This window comes from Dipodomys merriami, unplaced genomic scaffold (assembly GCF_024711535.1).
Source record: "Dipodomys merriami isolate MVZ:Mamm:240054 unplaced genomic scaffold, mDipMer1.0.p SCAF_13, whole genome shotgun sequence".
Taxonomy (NCBI): Eukaryota; Metazoa; Chordata; class Mammalia; order Rodentia; family Heteromyidae; genus Dipodomys; species Dipodomys merriami.
The window spans coordinates 38210741-38223137 of record NW_027202604.1 but is presented as its reverse complement, the minus strand read 5'-3'; the positions used below and the strand labels follow the sequence as shown (position 1 = coordinate 38223137).

General features: G+C 53.1%; 1 protein-coding gene across 1 annotated transcript in view; it reads right to left on the bottom strand.

Annotated features, from left to right (window-relative positions):
- The window catches only part of LOC138824813 (histamine H1 receptor-like), a 63010-nt gene extending 60007 nt beyond the window's left edge, over window positions 1-3003 (bottom strand). Inside the window, exon 1 of the mRNA XM_070019129.1 lies at window positions 2946-3003. The gene's annotated coding sequence lies outside the window, so the exon portion shown is untranslated. The remainder of the gene's footprint in view (window positions 1-2945) is intronic.
- Between the last annotated feature and the right edge of the window lie 9394 nt (window positions 3004-12397).

The window sequence follows — 12397 nt, the reverse complement described above, 5'->3', positions numbered from 1 at the left end:
TTCGCACAGGGCTGGAAGTTGGTGCAACTCTACACTGAGACTTGTGCTCTCCCGCGGTTTAAGCTCTGCGGCAGCAGTGAGACCTGTGGCACACACTTTATCTAACTAAACCTACTCCCTTTACAGACAGGAAACCAAAGCCAGGGGTTCCCAGGCTGGGCTTCGCAGGCCACCCAGACGGGCTTGCCAGGCCTCCACAGCAATAAGGGCGACCACCACACCTGCAGAGCACTTCAACAGCATGAGTGTATTTAACTCTCACCAGTCCAGTGAGGAAGGAGCCAAAAATACCTGCGTTCCAAAAATGGGGAACCTGAGAAAGAGTGGTATAGCATCTCGCACGCCTGGGGCTCTTAAGAGAAAGCATGGGGTTTAGGCAGACCAATCTCGGAACCCACGGACTCCAACTTCCCACCATGCATTTCTGTGCTGTGGAACGGCCACCACGTCAGGCCAGCCAACCCTGCCTTGACCGTGCACACGAAGCCTGTGATGTTCACCGGCTCCAGCCCCGCCCGGCTCTGCAGTCATGGACCGGCAGCACCAGCATCTCCTGCCTCCCTTGCACACCGGCCTGCGCAGGACGCTGCCTCGGGTCCGCAGCCGGGCGGCTTGCATGGTGGTCCAGCAAGCTCGGGGGGCTAGCGGATTATCTGCTACTCCACAGCGGGCCCTCAGAGCAAGCCCTGCTGGACAGACGCTGGTGGGGGCACGGGAGCTCTGCTCCTGGCATCCCGCTCTGTGCGCCTCTGCACCGCCGGCCGCCGGGATCCAAGGCTCCAGCGGCCACCGAGTTTCACTGACCATCGGAATCGGGCAGGGCTTGTCATTCGATCCCAACTCTGCCACAGATGGGCTGCGGAACCCTGGACAAGTTCCTTCACCTCTCCGAGTCTCGGTGGTCTGTCTGCTCAACGAAGCTGGCAAGAGTGGTAGTTACCTTGAAAGGCATTGAACAAACGGGGTCATATGGTCTCTGATGGGTCCCCCGCCCCCCGCCATCGCCACTAGCTCTCGGCAGCCTCCAGGAAAAAAAGGCCGAACGGGGTCCTCCAGCCTCCCCGCCAGACCCTCACCCGACCGGCCTCGGCTCTGGAGAGGCTCCGGGTGACCCCACCCTTCTGCCTCCGCCAAGCTGCCCTCCCCAGCTCCCGGGCCCGGGCGCGCTTGGTGTACGGGGAGCCCCCTGCCGGAGCACCGCCGTCCCGCCGGGCGCCTCCCGGCCGGCCGCGCAGCCCCGGGGCTTTCCGCAAAGCCGAGCGGGGCCTCTTCCCACCCTCGCCCGGGGAAAGAGCGGCCCGGGCGCCCCCGTTCCAGAACGCACGCCCTGGCCTGACAGCCGCCCCGACCCGCTCCCCGCGCGGCCAGGACGGCCCCGCCCCCGCCCGGCCCCCGCCGAGGCCCGCTCCTCGCCCCGCAGGTCTCCGCCAGGCTGAGCGGAGCCCGGGGGGCCGGCAGCGGCTCAGCAGGTCCGCACACCGGCTCAGAACCCTGGCCCTCCCCTTCACTAGGTCGTGCGCAACTTTCCCTTCCCCGAGCCTCAGTTTCCCTCCCTGAGGAATGGGTGTGTGAAGGCACGACCCGGAGGGCTGAACGCCACGCTGGCTAGCCGGCGCCCGGCACAGCACGGAACGCACCGCGACCGCGAGGTCAGACCGGGAATCCCGCGGGCTCGCCGCCCTCCCAGCGCCGGGCCGGCCCGGCCGGGGCGCCACAGGTGCGCGCAGGGCAGGGCGCAGGCCCGCGGGCTCGCTGCGCCGCGCCGCGTCGCGTGGTCGGAGCGGGCGGCGCCCCGCAGCCCCTCCGCGCCCCCCACCGCCAGGTCCCCCGCCCTGCGGGTGTACGAGGGTCCGAGCCCGCCGGCGCGCCCCGCTCCCGCCCCGGCCCGTGCGGACCGGCGCCCAGACTCACCCGCGCCCGCCGGCTCCGGGGAAAGTTTGGCGGTGCGCGGCCGGCCGCGGCCGCCAGGCTGCTGGGCGCGCGGCGGGGGCGCTCCGGGAGGCGGCGCGGGGGAGGAGTCCGCCCGCCCCCGCGCCGCGGCTCCCCGCAGCCGCCGGCCTCCCGCGGGTCCAGCGCTTCCGACGCGCCGCACCCGCGCCCCACCGCCGGCGGCGCCACCCTGGGTCTGGAAAGGGCGCCGAGCCCCGGCGGGACCCCCGCCTTGACCCAGCCCCGCTCCTGAGCCACGCGGGAGGACAGACAGACAGACACGAAGGAAGCGTTCGCCGCGGGTCAGACGGGGACCCCGGCTGGCTCGGCCAGGTCCACGGCAGGGGGACCCAGAGCCAGATGGCGATGCCCCTCGGTGGAGACCGCCGTGGGTGCGCGGGCGCGGGGCGCCCACTCGTCTCCTCTCCCGCCCGACTCCGAGGGGCTGCGCGGGCGGCCCGCGGCCCAGTCAAGGTGCGGACTGCGATGCTGGCCGCCGGTGGCGGTGGCAGGCGCGGGAACATAGGGCCTCTCTTCCTTGTCCTCCTTTCCCGAGCGGAGTGGAGGGCATTCCGCCCGCAATCTTCCCCGGTGCCAGGACAGCCCCGCTCGGACCTGCAAACTAGTTGTGGCTTCAGGTAGCACCCCTGGACTCTGGGCACTCAAGCCCACAGGGAGAGGAGGGTGGGGTCCGTGGGGGGCTTTTAGCCTCCTCCCAGGAGAGGAGGTTGTGGGGTCACATGGGCCTGGATGAGGTGGGGTTTGCTTTTTGGTTGGTCGTGGGTCTTGAACTCGGGGCCTGGGCGCTGTCCCTCAGCTCTTCAGCTCAAGGCGAGCGCTCTACCACTTGAGCCACAGCGCCACTTCCAGTTTTCTGGTGGTTCATTGGAGGTAAGAGTCTCACGGACGTTCCTGCCAGGTTGGCTTTGAACCGCGATCCTCAGATCTCAGCCTCCTGAGTAGCTGGGATGACAGGCGCAGTGAGGCTGTTTTTCACCTCCTTCCTTGGGACCCACCTGCCACTGTAGCCATCATCACACGGCGCCCGGCCGCCCTGCAGGGACCTCCTCACTCAGGCCTCACCCCAGGGGAGCAGGAGCCGCCTTGGCCCCTGTTCTGGTCTCACTTCACAGACGAGAAAGCGGGAGCTCACGGGGTTGAGCAGCTCGCATACGGAACTTTTAGAACTGAGCTGACGGCTGTGCAGCTGTGCCAGGGGCCAAGGCCATCCATCTGTCATCTTCACCTTCTTAGGACTGTTGTACAGTCCGGTGGTGTCAGTTACGCAAAGGGACTCCGAGCCTCGGCAAGGTGGGGCTCCAAGGATCCCTGGTAATGCCAGACGTGTGGCTGGACGAGGGACAGCTGCCATCCATCCTGACTGCCGTGAATCCAAGGCTCTGACCTGGACGTAGCCTGCCTCAGAATGCCCAGAGTCCCACACCCCGGAGGTCTTCCGAGATCTCCGTGTTTACACTTTACCCAACTAATGCACCCTTTGGAACGGAGAGCGTCCAGGGTTGCACCTGTTATAAACTCTAAAGGAAAGGCGCTTCCTCTCCACAGCTGTGGGGCGTACAGGCCTAAGTGGAGGAATGACCGCTCCACCATCCTCTCCTCTCTTTCCTTCCTGCAAGTCAGCAAAGGCATCTGATTACATCGAGTCCCAGGAAGTTTCACTTCCCGGGATGGATTTAGGCCTGCGACACCCATGGTGATCAGCAGTTTTTAGAAGAAACAGCCTGTCAGACATTATGGGGAAATCCCTGGTGCCCAGGGTATGCTTTGTTGTGGCATTTGGAACTGATATTCCATGAAGCAGCTCAGGCAATATGGGATGAGGACATGAGGAAGCAAGCAACTAATATACAGTCAGCTAGCCCCAACATCGTAATTACCACGCTGGGCTCTATGGGAAGAGCTCTGCAACACTCAATGCTCATGGTTTCCCTGCCTACATAAATTGAAAATAATAACGCCTCGGTCATATGGATGATAATTCCAGATTGCAGGTAACATAAACCCCAACGTTAGCCAGAAAAGACACCTGAACCAATCTTAGGAGGCAGATCTGACTCAATGGTGCCCACTGCAGATAGAAAAGGAAGTTGCTATGTGTTTGTCTCCTTCTTTCTCTTCACTGCTTTCTTCTATGTCTACTTTGTTAATAGGCTGAGTTTTCCCCCCCGAAGAATTCAGGAATGGTCATGTGGTTAAGACCTTCTTTCCAATATTTGCAGCAAAAAGCCCCAGGGCTGACTCTCATTGGCCTGGCCCAGGTCTTATGCCCAGTCCTTGAAACCCGAGGATGGCGCTAGTCGAGTTATATGGCTATGTCTGGACTAGGGGAAAACACTGAGACTTGAAGTAAGAGATGATCCTCTCAAAGAATATCAGGGGGGGGAGGGGGAAGAAAACCAAAATACAATTAGCAAATTACTGTGGCACTGGTGCTGGGAAGGTCAGGTATGTTCTCTCCCTCATAGAGATGTTAGGGATAAACTCATGTGTACAAAGTGCTCAGCACAGCCCTTGGTGCTAAGTTGGTGCTCAGTAACTGAGTCCCCTCCCTTCTTTCCTCCTCTGGAAAACAGGCCTATTGCTTCTTGTTCATATAGGAAAACTGAGGAAGGCCTAGAGCAGAAGGGCATGCCCATAGTGCCCCAGCAAATCAGCCATACAGCCCATATCCCCAACTTGGAAAATAAATCCTACTGGAAGTGGAACTTCCAATCCCCAGTGCCAAGGGAGTTGTCTCTGTTGTACAGAGTAGACTGGAAAATCACAAAGCCTTCAAGACCTGGAGGAAGTGAATGGCACTTAAGTTGGGTTCCCAGGTTTGCTACAAGCTGTGGATTGATAGGTCTGGGCTGAGTGCCACGCTGACTCCCCACCCATTACAGCATGAAGTCAGCTCCTCCTCTGGGGACAACACACTCTGGGCACTGAGGAAATCTCAGTGGGCCCTTTGATGTGGCTGCCAAAGCAGGCAAGATGGCTCTTTTCTTGATTTCTTTCTCCTCACTTTGTGAGAACAGAATGTATGCTTTAGGGTAGGCTGAGTTGCCAGCACATTAGCTAGAGTCCTCAAAATTGGTCATTTCAGCTCGGCCCTGGCTCCGTTCCTGGCCTTGGGTAGTATTATAGACTGGATATGGAATGTTCTCCAAAGGCCATGTGTTGTAGACTTGGTGTCCAGCCCATGACACTGCTGGGTGGTGGTGAAAACATCAGGAGGTAGGGCCTAGTGGGGGAAGCAGGTGACTGAAGGCATGCCCTTGACGGGGTACTCTGTCCCCTCCGGCCTACCTCTTGGCTTCCTGGCCACCATGAGGTATGTAGCCTCCTCCCTGTGCTACCATTGCCACAGTGTTCTGCCTTACTGGGCTGAAGTAGTAGAGCATGTGTTGGAAACTGTGAGCCAAGTAATCCATTCCTTTTCTAAGGTGATTCTCTCAAGTGTTTTGTCACTGTGATGTAAAGTGAACACAGATACTTAGTCTTGGCCTCACCACTAGAAATCTGGTTGGACCACATTCTGTGAAGTTCATCCCTCTATATGTTTATTTTCAATGCTGGGGCTCAAATGCAGAACTCTGTGTGTGCTAGGCAAGTGCTCTATCACTGAGCCACATCTTCAGCCTGCTTATTTATTTAAAAAAAGATGAGCAAGAATGGCAGGTAACAAGATATAATGACAAGACCCGATGTACCCTGGCTTAAGCAAAGTACACGGTTTTGGTGTGCATGCTGCTGTGGAAATGAAAATGGATACAATTGCCTAGAGGGCAATTTAGAACCAGACATTGAGAACTTTAAAATCACACAGTTCTATTATTCCACATGTGAACTTTTATTTTCTTGAGAAAATAAAAGACATCACCAAGAGATAGTTATAGATAGTCACTGCAGCTTTGTGCTCAACCAGAGGGGACTGGATCAAAAAATTGTTACACAGACAGAATGGACCAGAAACTAGCTGCGACCATGTAAGATACTAAGTTATGTGCAAATCAGTCATAGCATGAAGGTTGATTTAAACAAGCAAAGTATGACTAGCTATGTTTGAACTCAGTACCCCTATTTATGTAGAAAAAGTTTAAAGTAGCTCTTTAGGGGTTAGTGGGAAGAAGAAAATTTGTGGGTGCTTCTGATTTTTACTTGGTTTTACTTACCTTATGTTTTTTTGTTTGTTTGTTTTGCTGGTTGTGAGGCCTGAACTCTGGGCCTGGGCGCTGTCCCTCAGCTCTTCAGCTCAAGGATAGCTCTCTACCACTTGAGCCACAGTGCTACTTCCGGCTTTTTCTACTTATGTGGTGCTGAGGATTCAAACCCAGGGCCTCATGTATGCAAAGCAAGCACTCTACCACTAAGCCACTTTCCCAGCCCCTGTTTTCTAACTTTTAAAAAGTAAATCTGTGCCGGGCACTGGTGGCTCACACCTGTAATCCTAGCTACTCAGGAGGCTGAGATCTGAGGATTGCAGTTCAAAGCCAGCCCAGGCAGAAAAGTCTGTGAAACTCTTTATCTCATAAGCCACCAGAAAACAGGAAGTGGCTCTGTGGCTCAAGTGGTACAGTGCTAGCCTTGAGCTGAAGAGCTGAGGGACAGCACCCAGGCCCACAGTTCAAATTACACAGGTAATTTGAAAATATGGCCAAGAATTTTTATAAAAGGATTTGTGTGGCTGGGTACCAGTGGCTCAAGCCTGTCATCCTAGCTACTTAGGAGGCTGAGATCTGAGGATCAACGTTCAAAGCCAGCCCGGGCAGGAAAGACCGTGAGACTCTTATCTCCAATAAACCACTCAGAAAAACCAGAAGTGGTACTGTGGCTCAAGTGGTAGAGTGCTAGTCTTGAGCTGAAGAGCCGAGGGACAGTGCCCAGGCCCAGAGTTCAAGCCCCACGCGCCAACAGAAAAAAAAAAAAAAGAATTTGTGTTTCTCTTTTAGAAAAGCATTTTTATTTATTAGGAGACCACAACAGAAGTGATATTAAAATAACCTCCACCCATACCTCCCTCTCTTCCCTCCCCTTCCCTCTCTTTCCTCCCTTTCCTCCCCTCTTTTTTTCCTAGAGAGGAAAGGGAATGTTAGAGCTCAGAGCACCAGCCATAGGCACAGGACACTGGATCGAAAGTAGCCTGTACCTCTTTGCAGGGTGACCCTAGGCCTCTGCTGAGACACTCATGAAAAGAAGGGTTTATTTTCACCATCTCTGGAGTTCTTCCCAAACCCAAATTTCCTAGTACAGATAAGCTATTGGAACGCTCATGGTTGTTTCAATATGCTACAAGAGAACATGTACTAGGCCAGAAATGTGTTCACCGTAAGTTATTTTTGCTTTCCAGAGCTCGGAGCTGCTGCCCAGTGTCTTCCCTCTACATTCTCTGAACCTTTCTGCCTCCAGCTGGCTGCTCAGGAATTGGCGAGCTCATGGGGTGCCCAGGGCCAGCCAGGTACACCTCACTGTGTTAGGCTTCCCTTTGGGTCCTGGCTCCCTGGGGAGTGCTTCAATGTCTACTAACAGATTTCTATATCAGGGCTGGGAAGGTGGCTCAGTGGTAGAGCGCTTGCCTTGCATGCATGAGGCCCTGGGTTTGATTCCTCAGCACCACATAAGCAAAAAAGAAAAAAGCCGGAAGTGGCGCTGTGGCTCAAGTGGTAGAGCGCTAGCCTTGAGCTGAAGAGCTGAGGGACAGCGCCCAGGCCCAGAGTTCAGGCCCCACGACTGGAACAAAAAACAAAAAACAGATTTCTATATGCTTTCAACAACTTGATGCAGATTTCTAGCAGATATCTAAGAGCTAGTTTTTCATGGACAGAAACCAAAGTCCATTCATGTTATTAAGTGAAAACAGCAGATTATAAGATATTCATAATGAGATCCTATTTATATGCAAAACATGTGCCCGTGTTTATGAAGAAGAAATGGATTGGTTAGGATTTTTTGTTGTTCTTAATGAAATACATTTTTCAAGTTTTACATCATTCTAAACTGGACTTGGTCTCTGAGGTTATCCACACCCATTTTACTAATGGGGAAACTAAGAACCAGAATGTTTAAATTTCTTTCAATGGAAGGACTGTTAAAGCTTGGTTGTGGCAGAGAACCATGCTGTGGACAAGAGGATTCAAGGAAACGTGACTCCACTTTTTTATCTCCATCTCAAAGGTCTCAGCTTGTGCTAGACTGTGGGATGTGAGGATGAAAATTGCAAGGAGACACCTGCAAGTGTTCTGGGTAACACAAATCGATTCACCAACATGGTTACGACCAATTGACAGGCAATTCTAAATACTGACAAGTATGTGGAGAAATCAGAATTCTTGTATATTGTTGATTAGATTGTCAACTGGTGCTTCCACTTCCAAAAATTAAAAAAAAATGCGTGCACCCCATGACCAAGTATTACTGACTCAAGATATATACACCTGGGAGCAATGCATACACTCGCCCAAATCATATACAACAAAGGTAATCTCAACGAGAAGAAAAGACATCTAAATAAGCTGTCCTAGATACGATGTGACAATGTCAAAGGTACAATGCACCCGTAAAGTTCTAGGGGACAAAGGAAGGGAGAGAGGGAGGGACAAGCATCTCCATCTCTTGGGCATCAGGAAAGACTAAGGCAATGAGGAGGAGGAAGAGGATTTCAAGAACAGTGGACCATGTTGGGGAGCACCAGAACTGGGCTTGATAAAGGAGCATGGCAAGAGACTGGACAAGCCTGCATTCAAGCCCCGCACCTTTTCCTGATGCTCCCCAACCCCTAGACTTTTGAAATGCAAAAGTACCAGGAAGAGACTACTTTCTCCTTTTGTTCTTCAGAGCCAGGGAAGGACAGTGGTTTCAAGACAACACTGTAAGACAGGGACATGGCAACAGATGAGCTTTGTGAGCTCCCTTCATGTCTCCACTGGATAACTGAACCTAAAACACCACAACATCAAGTGCTAACCAGGATGTGGTGCGAGGTCCTCTCCTGGATGGTGAACAGACCGCCCTCCTTGCAGCCAACTCTCTGCCCAGTACCTGTGTTAGCTAGGCAACTGGCACACCTGGAAGAGGTCACATCCACATCTGCTGAGGTCACATCTGGATTCCATGTGGCCACACCTTTCTCCCACCTGGTCTCACCTTCCTTTACCTGGCCACACCTCCCCGCCCCACCCCTACCCTAGATAAAGCATGGCCCAGGGCTAGACGTCCTCTTTCCCAGCTGCGTGGAGTGCCAACCTGGCCTGGTGCCAGCCAGTCCCATGAATAAACCTACCCCTACCCTGAATATCATATGTGTGGTGTTGTTCTTACTGGGCAGCCTCTTTAAAAACCTAACATAAATGTTGACATGACTCAGATGGGGGTCACTGGAACTCCACAGCTGAGGAATAGAAGTGGAAAACCACTCTTCAACTTCAGGAAGGTCAGCAAAGAAGGCTAACTGCACTCCAGGCACAAGGTATAGTAGGCAAAGTCTCTTCCCGAGTGCCAAGAAAAGTCGAGTGACAGAGAGCAGGTGTGGGAGGAACAGAAGCATAGATATAAACAGGAGTTGGACCTTACAGAATCTCCTAAGGCAAAGGGGAGTGTTCAAAGGGAGGTTCTAGAGTGGTGACCAGATCTAGACTGTAAAGAACAGATGGATGGAGGAGGGGAGGAAGCAGGTTAGAAGGCTGGCAGTGCATTCCTACTGGCTCCCAGGAGGCTTAGGAGGCTCTAGTAACTGGGCCCAGGGAAAGGAGAGAGTTAAGTTCCATGAGAACCTCCTATCCTTTTCTCAGTAATGTTTATGTGTCATCGCAGGGTCAGACATTGTCTTTGCCTATTAAGTTCTTGCTTCCCCTTTTTCTTGTTGCAGAATTGTTTTCACTAAGGAGAAATACTCTACCCTACCACCAAGTCATATGGCCAACATGGAGAACTTATCTCTGAGCTATAGGACATGTGACTCAGGTCTGGCCACTCAGAGCTCAATCCAGCTGTCTGGTCCAAATGATTGGTTCATACACTGGCACATGACACACAGAGAACCAATGAGAGTCAGCCTGGCAACTGCTTGGGCTGAGGAGAAAGAGGAAGCCTAGAACTCTTAATGGCCATCTTTGCCTCTAAGTCTGGGAATGCATGCATGAGAAGGGAGACAGCCTTTGAGTGAACAGAATAAAAAGAATGAGAGAGTCTATGCCTGATAATACTGTTTGAGCACCCAGACCCATCTGTGCCTGAAGCTAACACGGAATGTTTATCTTCTTGAGTTGCCACGTTATCTTCTTGGAGCACACCTGTTTGAACTGGGGTTGCTATCCCTTCTAACCGCAAGTGTTCTAATGAACACAGTCCCCATTAAAAAAGCTTTTATATGTGTGTAGAGTGCCTGTTTAGGATGAGGAAAAAGTTCTGGAAATGGATGGCAGGTGATGGTTATACAACGGAGCAACTGCACTTAATGCCATTAAATGGTACGCCTAAAATGGTTAAAATGGTAAGTTTGTATTTCCTGCAATTTAAAAAATATTTCTAAAAGTTTTTATGACCCTAGTAAGAGAAGTAAGCTTTAAATAAAGGAAGCATAAAATGGTTTCACGAAGGACATGACTTTGGAGGTGGAGTTTGCAAGGTAACTGAACAAGATCTGGGAGAGGGAAGTGTTGCTGTATCTCCGTGGAAGGAGCAGCACTGGCCAGCCTTGGTGGTGGGAAAGAAAGGGAGCAACCAGGGAATGGTGTGTGAGTGGCCAGGCTGGCCCAGAAGAGTGTGGAGGAGTGACTCGGAGAGGGACTGGACCCGAGGGGCCTTGAGTGCCAGGCCAAGTTTGAATCCACCCCCCAATGAGCCTGTTGGCAGGAAAAGGCACATGCAGATTCCCACAGGAAGGATGAGTGGTGAGCTCAAGGACTAAAGATTGTTTTAGCAATGCGGGGTAACGATGGCCTTCTGTCATTACCCTGGGGCTTCCGCTAAAAACAAGCTAATAGAAGCATGAGTCTTGCACGCTCTCCACAGCCCACTTCCTACACCTCCAGCCATGAAGCCTTTGGATGTACATCTTATGATTCTTACTGAGAATTTCTAAGGCTTTTTCTTTCTTTCTTTTTTGTCAGTCGTGGGGCCTGAACTCTGGGCCTGGGCGCTGTCCCTCAGCTCTTCAGCTGAAGGCTAGCGCTCTACTACTTGAGCCACAGCACCACTTCCAGCTTTTTCTGCTTATGTGGTGCTGAGGAATCGAACCCAGGGTCTCATGCATGCCAGGCAAGCACTCTACTGCTAAGCCACCTTCCTAGTCCTTCTAAGGCTTTTTTTTTTTTTTTTATCAGAAGTCCGCACACCTCCTGGTGGCCCATAAGACTCACTTGTCTGACCTTGTGTCCTCTCTGCCCTCTGACCCTTTGCTCATTATGTTTCCACCTGGCCTGTGGCCTCAGGACCTTTTCACTTGCTGTTCTCCCTGCCAGCATACTCGTATCCCCAAATCTATAGTCATAGCCCCTCACCTCTCACCTTGACTTCTTGGTTCTTCTGGCTGTGGGAGCTTTGCCTCCATCTGAGTGTGAGTCACTCAATGCCAGGGGCTGACTTGTTCCCTGACAGATTGCTGGCATTTATCATGGTGACTCGCCACAGTATCTCCCATCTATTGTATGAATGAACTGTCTGCACAGGCAAGATCTTCAGACGCAATTCTGCCAGCAAGCAGCTGAGTCAGATTAGGGAGTGAACTCATCAAGGTGTCCTGTGAGCCAATGTCAGGATCTGACCTAGACCCCAAGACCCAACCTCCAAGGTCAGCTTGGTGTCTAAGGGGCTAAAGCGGCTGCCAGGTTTCCATGGGTTTTCTTGGATGTGAGGATCCCAGGTTAGGAGAAAGAGCAGTGAACTTGAAGGTAGAGGTGGGCACCTCTGAGGCCCAGCCCCATGGAACCTCTGTGCTGTGATCTCACAGCTAGTGGCCAGCAGCCAGCACACTGATAGGAACTCAGAGCTAAAGACAGGGTGTCACAGCATGCAGTGGTTAGGAACCAGAGCCTGGGCGTGGCAAACCTGAACTCAACCCCAACGGCGATACCTGATGTCACAGGAGGAATGGATGGAGCCTGATGGCCCGTGCCCCTGGGCACTTGTGATTCTGTGGGCCCATGCTGACTAGAGCAGAGCTATGTGACCAGCAGAATGCTGCTGAGTGACCATGTGACCACTGCATCCAGATCATGGAAGTGAATGTCACCTCACCCTGGGATTTCATGTCACTTCGGGGAGAAGATTCAGAAGAGCCCCACAGGGAGGGGGTCAAGACCTCCTCCAGCATTTGGCCTCTGCCAGGGCCAGGTAAGAGGGCTCTTTGCAACTAGATCCTCTCCATGCTTCAAGCCCTGGCCACAAGAGCCTGTGGACAGAATGCCCCTGGACAGCAGAAAGCCACATCTGAAAACCTGGCGCCCCAAGATTTTGAGATTCTTCATTACTG